The sequence below is a fragment of the Phoenix dactylifera genome, chromosome 2 (assembly GCF_009389715.1).
Source record: "Phoenix dactylifera cultivar Barhee BC4 chromosome 2, palm_55x_up_171113_PBpolish2nd_filt_p, whole genome shotgun sequence".
In the NCBI taxonomy this organism is placed as follows: domain Eukaryota; kingdom Viridiplantae; phylum Streptophyta; class Magnoliopsida; order Arecales; family Arecaceae; genus Phoenix; species Phoenix dactylifera.
In genome coordinates this window covers 4,181,885-4,192,660 of record NC_052393.1, presented here as the reverse complement: position 1 = coordinate 4,192,660, position 10,776 = coordinate 4,181,885, and the positions used below count along the sequence as shown (strand labels likewise).

The window sequence follows — 10,776 nt, the reverse complement described above, 5'->3', positions numbered from 1 at the left end:
TATTTGGATTCTAACACCGTTAATGAAATGGGAAAAAAAGTTAAAATACTTTGATTCATAGAGGTTGTCCTTTGTGATTTATCTACATGCACAGATTTTAAAGGCTTCATCCTCTATAACTTATTCACCTGCATATATCTTAAACGCTCTATCCTCTATCATCCATTCAACTGCACAGATTTCAAGGCGCTCCATTTTTTATTATTCATCCGCCTGCATATTTCTTAAAGCGCTCCATCTTTATCATCCATTTGTGTGCACAATTCTTAAAATGCTCTTATCTTAATCATCCATCTATATGTGTAAATCTCAAAGCACATTATCATTTATTATCCATCTGTCTGCATAGATCTTAAAGCGCTTCATCTATGATTTGTTTGCCTGCACGGATCTCAAAGTGCTTTGTTTATAATCCATTCGCCTGCACATGTTTCAAAGTGCTCCGTTTCTGATTAATTCGGTCATAATCTTAAAGTGCTCCATCCTCTATCATCCATTCGCCCATACAAATCTCAAAACGCTCTATCCTCTATTATCTATCCGATGTATAAATCTTAAAGCACTTTATCCTCTATCATTCATCTGCCTGTACATATCTTAAAGTGCTCGTCCTCTATCATTTATCTGCTTATACAAAACTCAAAGTGTTACATCCTTTATCATCCATCCATCTATATCTCAAAAAACTCTATCCTTTATCATTCATCTACCTACTTGGATTTCAAAGTGCTACTTCCTTTGTTATCCATCTGCTTGCACAAATCTTAAAATGTCCATCATCTATCATCCATCCATCTGCATAGATCTTAAAACACTTGATCTTCTATTATCCATTGACCTGCACAAACCTCAAAGAACTATACTATCTATTATATATATATATGCATGCACAAATCTCAAAGCACCCCCTGTCCATTGTTATTCATATGCTTGCACAGATTTCAAAACACTCCATCCTTTATCACTTATCCGTTTACAAGGATGCTCCATCCTTTGTCATCTATCTACTTGCATAGACCTCAAATAACTCTATCCTTTGTCATTCATTCTTAGCATGGATCTTAAAACATTATTCTTCCTTCCATTTCTTTTAATTTCTGCAAAAATAAGAGCCTCTTGCTAAGTCAATAGGAAGGGCGGGTTTTGAAATTTTACAAAAAATTAGTCATCACATGTTCCTCATCTAATAATGTTTTGTAACGGACATAGATAGCTGGGCCATGTGGCAATGAATTTAAAGTTTTGATGGCTCATTGAAATATTTTAAACTTTTGGACTCTAAATATAAACAACCCAAACTTTGAGGGTGTTCCTATATTTTTTTCTAAAACTAAATAAGACGGCTAATAGAATAGAATATTCGGATATAGATTGAATAATTATCAATTGATATCTATATTTATTTTTCTTTATCGGATATGAATACTGATACTGCTCAAATACTTAAATTTATATCTATATTCGTATAGATTTGAATACAAAAATGAATTTGGATGGAGGTCCCTTTCAGTCCTATACATTTGGGGCTAGTTTGGTTCGCGGAAAATATTTTCTCTTCTAAGAATATGATTTCTGAAAAGCAGATTTCTGCAAAGAGGATGCCTGAAAAAGTATTTTTAGCATATTTGGTTGACAATAAAAATGTGACAGATTTACAAAGTGCTTATGTTTGGTCCATCCACTCTCCTAAGAAAGTTATATATAATTTCTATTATATTCTTAATAAAAATTAGGTCTTTAATACCTCTTTAATGCTGAAGAGTCTTTTTGGAAAAAAAATAAAAATAGAGTGATTTTCGGCTCACGAGAAAATAATTTTTCCATATTTCTCGTGAAAAAGACTTTTCTATAAAACATGAAAATAATATTCTCATTAGAATACAACTTTTCTATCTTTCTTCTTTGAAAACTCAAACCAAACAAAAGGCATCTCAATATTTTTTTGTTGACGACACTTTTACTCCTTCTTTTTCCGTGAAGCAAACGAGCCCTTGATACTGGATCCAATGCCGGCCTAAATAGGTTCGGTGTGATCAATTTTTGTTCTCCTCGGCGCAGCGGTATCTCCTTGGATCTAAAATTCTATTTATTCTTATTTGGCTTTGGGCCGAATTTATATCATCTTTAACATTTTTCGGGCTCAAGCCCGGGCTATGATATACGTCCAGTCCTATGCCACGGCCCACGGTGATCTCGATCAAGAAACGCAAGAAACCCGACAAACTCGTCCCCATTCCAATGCCGGCCTAAATAGGTTCGATGTGATCAATTTTTGATCTCCTCGGCGCAGCGATATCTCCTCGGATCTAAAATTTTATTGATTCTTATTCGGCTTTGGGCCGAATTTATATCATCTTTAACATTGTTTAGGCTCAAGCCCGGCCTATCATATACAGTCCAGTCCTATGCCACGGCCCACGGTGATCTCGATCAAGAAACGCAAGAAACCCTAAAAACTCGTCCCCATTCCACCACCACCACATCTTTTCTTCGAGCGGCAACAATGGCATCCGGTGAAGAAGGCAGGATGAGCATCTCCCGATGGTCCGGACTTCTACCTGACGAACTCTTGGACCTCATCGTCAAGAAGCTCACCCGTGCCTCCGACTACCTCCGCTTCCGCTGCGTCTGCAAGTCCTGGCGCTCCGTCGCCAAACCCACCAATCTCCCCCTCACCTCCCTATCCTCATGCTCCCCTACCACCCCTCCACCGAACGCCGTTCCGTTCTCAGCGTCTCCACCCGGCAGATCCGCACTCTCTCCATACCCAAACTCGTCAACAAAGTAATCCTCGCCGCCTCGCGCGGTTGGCTCCTCCTTCTCGACGTCGCCCCCGCGGACGGACGTCTTTTCTTGCTGAACCCGCTCATCGGAGCCGAAATCCAGCTCCCTCCCACCGATGGTTTCGTCCACCGGCGCGGCTACGAATTCTCTCCGGTCCATCAGAAGTTTCTGAGTGTGAGGCTCCGCATCGGGCATGGCATAGACTCCACCTTGGATATCCTCCAGTACTCGCGCATTTTCCCGTGACGCGCTTTCTTGCTTTCGAGCCCGAACACGGCCCGGACGGATTGCATGGTGGTGATCGCCGAGTGCTATCGTGGCGACCATGCTGTCGCCTTCTATAAATTGGGAGATGAATCATGGACTCTGATGAATACCGGTTTATTCAGCTTGCCCGTCTCTGTGGTGCACCATGTGGGGAGCCTCTATACGTCTGACTTGGATGCAATGCTTCAGTTTGTGAAATTGCTTCCCCTTTGAACCCTGAGACGATCGCTTTGCACACCGGGGACAATGGCCCTCTATTTTTTGTCACAACGTCTTCACAGCTGTTTTTGTTTGCCCGTTGCAATGCAGACGCTGTCTCTGTTGATTCTGATGATGAGGATGACGATGATGAAGAAGAAAATGTCAAGAGACGTTATGCCATATTTGAGTTGATGCCCGGGAACCCACCCGGATGGTCTGTCGTGGAAAGCATTCATGACAATGTAGTGTTCAGATCATGGAATCTATACCAGAACCTCATTGTTTGTACTAGGGATATTCCTGGATGCCAAGAGGACTGCATATACTTTTGTGAGCCCGTTGATCTTTCATATGAACGAGTTGATAGTGATGCTCATGAAATAGATGTGCTCAATTTCAAGACTGACTACTATAAGCATTTATCGTTTGGTTGGAGGGAACCGAACTCCGAAAAGTTGCTGCGTCCTCTTTGGGTTGAGCTCAGTCTCTGCAAAATGCTGGAATAAAGTCCAGTTCAGGTAATGCTTCCAGATGATCTCCTATACCTCAATTTACTTTGTAGTCTTAGTTAATTATCTCATTAGATGCAATATATTGTTATGTGGCTTCCTAAAGGTATGTTTAAGAAAAAAGTTTGAAAATTGATTCAAGCTAAACTTGTACTTTGAGGCTATCAATGGAAGAATGAGTCTTAGTATAAAAAATACAGGGGTCAGACATTTTCTCCCTTTTTTCTTCTAGATCTGTTTTCCCTCTTGGATTTAATGACTTTTAGATTTCAGAATATTAGAAAGAATACGATTTTGAAATCTCCAATGATCGATGTAGTTTGGCTTCTAATGGGTATTCACTGTTCCGGTTATGAAAGTCTTCGTGCTTGCTAGTTTGCACTTACTAAGGGAGGGAATCTGAAACTTTGTATCTTTCATCGAGCTACAAGATGTTGGTCGATTAGATATTTTGTTAAGAAACTATTCAATTGAAATGCTCTATGAAATTTGAATATTTTGTAGGATGTTTTTGTGGACATAATTTGTAGGATGTAAATAGATAAAGAAAAAGTTTGAACCAAGTTATAAATATCGCGCATCATGCTCGGTCATGCCCTTAAGTATCTTTATTTTTTATATCGAAGCTGCCAAACTCTTATTTGAATCTTGCTATTGCTCTCCTCCTGTCTCTCTTTTCCTAGTGCTTTCTATCCGCCTGAAGTATCTTTTATTGCCCACACTAGCTATTATGAATCCATCTTAATTATATAATGAATTTAGTATTCATTTTTTTTACCCTTTTTTAGTTCCTATATCATGTATGTCCATAATACAAAATAACCAGATACTCATCTATTAATTTATTGAAATTCTGGTGAGATTTCAAACAATGTTACACTAGGGGGCCTCTGACATGCTTAAAATTGACAACCAATGTTCCTATATTTCTGGATTAGGTAACAGAGGTCGTACTATATCATGCTTCAAATTGACAAATTGGCATGGAATGAACTCACAGAATGTTATGCTAGAGGTCCTACTGGCATTTATTTAAAAATCTAAAAATAACTCTGACCCTTTTAAAAGGTTAATTATATTAAGATGTAATTAAACACACGTTTGATATCTAGTTTTGAAAACATATTTGCTACAGAATTTATCCATAGATCCCCGAAAAAGAAATATTATATTCAATGAAAGGAAAGGATAGGTAAAAGAAAACGAGATTGAGATTGTATGGTGGAAATTGTAAGACATAATGTAACTATCTTATAATACTATGATATAGAGGACATATTTTAAACATAACACGGTAATCATAATAATTAATCTAATCTAAATGGTATGAAGTGCTCCAAGGTGTGCAAAGATCACTTCTTGGAGGACAACTTTGCAAAAGGAAAACCTAATTACATGCCACATGTTTTGGTGGTTTCAAATTTATAGTTTTGGGGAAGCCAATTTTTCACCCAGTAAAGACAACATCCATAAAAATTTAAGTTCAGCATGCTCGGAATAAAATCACCTGAAAACTGCCAATATCTATGCCCATGTCTTCTAATCTTACAATGTTTCTCAGTTCAAATGTTTTTCCACTTCCAAACTTGTGAATTGGACTTTCTACATGCTTGCCAAAAGACTAGGCATAGCTAGGAGAGAAAAACAAAAAAGAGAACCAAACCCACTCAACAAAATATTCTGCTTTGCACTGTATATGCAATATAACCATGTGCTGACTTATAGTGGCTTGTATGGTATGTACAACTCTGTTATGCTATAGTATTTGCCAGATATCTAACATTGAGTTATACACAATCATATGACAGGTATTTATTGTGCAATAGTTGATACTGACCAAACTTATAGCACTCCAGGGGTTAAAAGTTAATTTATGAAGAATATAATTACTCATCTTTAATTTGCGAAGTTACTAAAAGTAAATTTTGATGTATAATATTGGAGCAAAAGGGATGATTAGCACCAGGTTGGATTACAAAACCTTGTAACATGCCAATTATACTTGGTTGGGAAAATTTCTTTCTTATGACTTCTGCTTCTTGCTTCTCTGCCAGTCTCATTATTGTTGTTGTTGTTGTTGTTGTTGTCGTTATTAGTACTGCTACTACTACGGCGACGGCGACGACGAAATTTGCCAGTCTCATAAATGGTTATGATTCAACAGTCTTTCACATTTTGAATTTTCTTTGTTAGTGATTGATCTTTCATATCTGCCGAGCACAAAACGCTCAGTTATTCTGCTCATCTGGTTTTACCATGTCCTTCCTATGCAATCATCCCTTGATTCACTTGACCTCATATATACAGAGAGAGAAAATTATGTTGATTCTCCACTATTTTCTTGTTATTTTTATCCTTTTTGCAAAATATCCATGTTTTAGTCTGATATAGGTGATCCTACTTACTAAAGAAAGGCAAGATGGTATTCCAGTGCTTTAGTGCTGGTTGATATTACCATATCAAGGATGAACAAAGTTTATTGGAGACGCAGGATATTCATATTATTTCTGTAATATTATCCAAACTTAATTATGGTCCAACTCCAGGTTTATGTATCAATAATCTGAGACTTTGAGGGTTATCTTACTTTAGTGCTGTGACAACTAGTTTGATTTCTTGAGTCTTTGGGATGCATCATCTCTATATTTAGTTTTCCTGTATACTCTGATGAAATATCTCAATATGGAAACCCTTTAAATGCATACAACAGTCTTTGTTTTTTTTCATTAGTTGTTTTTCTGCATATAGCTTCTAGACCATTTGGTATATCCTCTGGATTAGTTTTGTCTAACACACTTACTCTGTCCCCTAAAAGGTTACATGTTGCTAAATGCTAAAGCAGCGCCCATTTAAATGTTTAATTTAGTTCTTTAGTTAGAAAAATGTCCTCTCAAAGCTAAGCAACTTATCTATTAGGCATTCCTTTAATCTTGTGGAGTATAACAGTCTGCGCAACTCTCAAGCTTCTACTAACATGCAAGAATGAACATGCAGTCAAACCATTGAGAGACTAGAGTAATTTGCCTAATTGACTAATTGCAGAAGTTTCAAATATAAAGAACAATTTGTCATAGAACTTGTTGGGATGGTATGAGCATCTTCAATGACTATCAAAGGATATTTCTTAGAAAGGGGCTTGGGGTTATGTTTGAGGGTTTGAAATCAGGAAAGATATTCATTTGTGAAGTTTGTAATAAAGCTTTTAGGAAGAATTTGAAGGGATTGAAGTGTCAATAAATATGATTAGCCTAAATGAATGGCTAGAACATTATAGGAAGCCAAGCTTGAATGGATGGGTTAAAGTCTGTTGATATGGTTATGATTTACTCTTTCTTCTCTCTTTTTTTTTAATCCCTTTCTTCTTCCATTTCTGTTATTCCATGAAGTGTCAATAAATATGATTAGCCTAAGTTCTGTTCTGGCATGGTATCAGATAAATGGTTTGATTTTATCTATTCATTTTCTCATTGTTTTTTTGTCTTGATAATTATCTTCAAGGATACAACTTGTTGATCCCAATAAGTTAGGAAGAGCATGGTTTTGAAGCTTGCATTTGGTCCGACAATTTAGTCTATTAATGGTTATCTGCATGTCTCCATTGCAAAAATCTTCATGCTAAGTATATTCATGTTTAGAGAGATTCTGAAGTTTCGTATCTTTCCACAAACTGGTTCTTGTTAGATCTTTTGGTAAATATCATCCAGTTGAATTGCTCTTTGGATCTTTAGTTGCACTTGAATGCATGATTGATGAAATTTGGACACAAAATTTAGATATCTTGAACCATTTTTTGTGGTTCGTTTTCAATAACCAGAAAGTCCTACATGAGGTGCAACACTGTTAGAATCTTGATTTTGTTCTGATTCCTCCACCTCATCCTAATTCTTCAACCATGTCTCAACTCATGTATTTTTTATTGGGAACTCTTTACTCAAGACCAGTATTACTGAATAGTGCATGTAGCATTGGTTCAATTCCATGAACAGTGTATTTCTATACAATGCAATAACTCAATAAGTTTCTGACTATTTTGTGGAAATGCTCCTGCGATGCTTTTCAATATGCTCCGTCATGCAGTGGTATCACCTCTAGGAAGACAACATTTAAAAAAAATAATCAAGTTGGATGCCTATGGTTGGTTGGTTCTTGAATTCAGAATTTTAGAAAAACCATTTCACAAAATAACACATTAATCTGATCTAGTGAAATGTCCAATGAAATGTCTTGTGAAACTCACATTGCATACTCTCCAACGAAATGTCCCTTTCGGTTCTTGAGGAAAGCTATTTATTCTATAAAATAGTATTCTTGTTCTATTTAATTTATTATGCATATCTTTTTGAATGGCTTTCTTCCGAAGATGCTCCACATTAAGTTAATTGTGAATAGATATTGTTTGTCCCACCTTCTAGATCTATAGGTGTATATATAATTTTTCTTCCCTTTGCTGATGATGAGCCTAATCTATGTAGGAAACCTCAAAATCTTGTACTTGAACCTGGGTGTGACAAACTAACTCAGCAGATTATGACTGAAGTTGGGGGAAAGGTTTGGTGAAGTGAAACAGGTTATACATTTTCTTTGTAGCGCAAAATAAATATTCGTCCTCACTTGTTTCTCGAGTATAAAGCTCCTTTATTTGACTAATACAAGAGATGTTACATAATTGTAAGGTTCTCTTCATTGACGCTCCGGTTTCTTGGACATCCATCAGTTGTAACTAGCTCTTCTTGCTCATTTTTTCAGGACTTCAATGTACACACTTCCTGTAACTTTACCTGACAGCAGAGAATACAGTAAAAAAGAAAAAATATTGTATCCTCAATGATATCATCTATGGTTTTGAGCTGCATTATAAGTGGTCCTTTTCATCTAAATTTTTACCATTAATTAATTATGCTATTCATATCACATTACCTAGGAGATATCTCCTTGTTGGCAACTCCCTAGAGCGACACTGGTAATCAGATTCAATGAGGATAAGCATGGAATTGTTGATATGGAAAATCATAAATTGATGCCTTTAGGTATGAAAGAGAGCTTTGGTCACCTGAGTTTTGGAGGTTGTATTTTTGTTGTTGTCTTGTAAAAAAAGCATGACCTCGAGATATATTGGCATTTTCTTTCTTGTCTTCTCTTTCTTTTTTTGATTGTGAGTAGTTCAGGAGCTCAACAGGAAGCGCCAGTTCATCCGTGGCAGTTGTTAGGGATATGTGCAAGGGCCAAGGAATCAGACAACAATCAATTTAGGAAAAGGGAAAGTCCTCGTCAAAAGCGGTGCCGCCCCAACAGCCCAAGCCACACCAGAAGCACACCACAAGCCGCATAACGTAGATTAGAACTAAGCATCTTGGAAAACAAACGCAGCACCAAAAAAGAAAACAAACGCAGCACCAGCCACCTGATCATTATGGGTCAAAAGGCGCATCAGTCTCAAATCAGTAGGAGGGGACCAGCATGCAAACCTCGGCTACTTGGAAAAAGAGATGCGTGTAGTATACGCAACATTGCCAAATTGCCATGGCACGTTAAATAACAGCCAAAGTAGCGTTCATATGTATGGGAGAAGGCACGGATTTTGTTATCACGGACCCGGATGAATAGGATTGTGGTAGCAGGTGGCTGTCAGTTATTCGATATCTCCGTGTCTGGTGCGGAGCTGAGGACTGTCTAGACAGGCGTTCGATACATCCGGTTTGAGTTACAAGCCAGCTCAGTCATTCTAGAGGATGATTCGATCACGGTTATCAATTGGATCTAAAGGGGTCCGAAGGGTGCCAGCGGCAATCATCCATTGCTTGGTGACATCTAGCCAATAACGAGGAATGAAGGGGCTTTTCAGGCCAAGCATGTATTTCGCGAAGCAAATGAGACTGTGGATTAGATGGCTGCCTATGTGGCCAGCCATGCGAATGGTACCTTATGGGCTGGGGATAGAGAGTTGCCTCGGGTACTCTGAGATATTCTATTTTCTGATTTTATTGAGTGTATTCGTACTTGTCAGATATGCATTATCATCCTAGTAAAAAAAATTAAAAAAAAAAAAAAGTAGCGTTCACATGATAGCAAAGAAAGCTAGTTGGGTGTCGTCTATAGAGTCCATAGAAGTTACCAATTCCCTTCGTCCAATGCCCAGAGAAAGGACAGGCCATAGGCCACACCTCATTGAGAGCCACCCCACCACATCTAATATGACGACAGCTAGAAAAACAAGTGGGTTATAGGTTCAAAGATCAAACCACAAACAGTGCAAATAGCACTTGATGGTTGTCTTCAGCGATCCAAAACCAAGGCGTGTTGTAAGAATTTAAATGAATTAATGTCTTGAATGAGTTTCTCCGAGTTATTGCTAAGTTTCTTATGGCCTAACAAAGATATATCATGGATGATTTGATGGAATATTTCTAGTATGGTTTCGTTTTCTATCTTTTAATTTTACCATCTTTACTTTTACAAAGATTGTATGTGATTGTCAGCACTACGAAAGGAGAGCGATATTGGTTAAGCTAGATTTCAAGAGAGCTTATAATATGATCGACTTGAGTTTCCAATAGGAGATGGTAAGAGCACAGGGATCAAAGACAAATGAATCTCTTATATCATGGCCGCAATTAGGTTAGGGAGGATGGTAGTGTTGGTTAACAGTAAGTTAGGGCTGACTACTGTATGTTAGAAAGGAATTTAATAAGTGTAAGCCGATCCTTTTCTATTGTTCTTCTCGTTATCAAAACATATGGCCAAATTTTTGAAACTTCAAAGGCAATGCAGTATAGGTTAGGCATGGGAATCGCTTGGTTCATGGAGGTTATTGTAATTGCAGTACGCCACAATACTTTGATTTTTTGCAATACAAAGAAATGGTAGTAACACAATGTGATGAGACCTCCACTTTTTTTGAGAGGTGCCAAAATTTGTCTGTTACTCTTGGGGATAATAGGAACAGCGGTGGTTCGCTGAGAACTTCGCTTAAGCAAAGATATCAAAGAAAAGAAAGTGGCTGAGTCTGGATTGTCTT

The 10,776-nt window shown here is 37.6% G+C and overlaps 1 long non-coding RNA gene across 1 annotated transcript; it reads left to right on the top strand.

Moving 5' to 3' along the window:
- The first annotated feature begins 2,379 nt into the window (after window positions 1-2,379).
- LOC103724127 lies at window positions 2,380-8,672 on the top strand. The gene is made up of 2 exons (XR_005507833.1): window positions 2,380-3,770; window positions 8,234-8,672. It is a non-coding gene; the product is annotated as an uncharacterized LOC103724127 (long non-coding RNA).
- The last annotated feature ends 2,104 nt before the right edge of the window (window positions 8,673-10,776 follow it).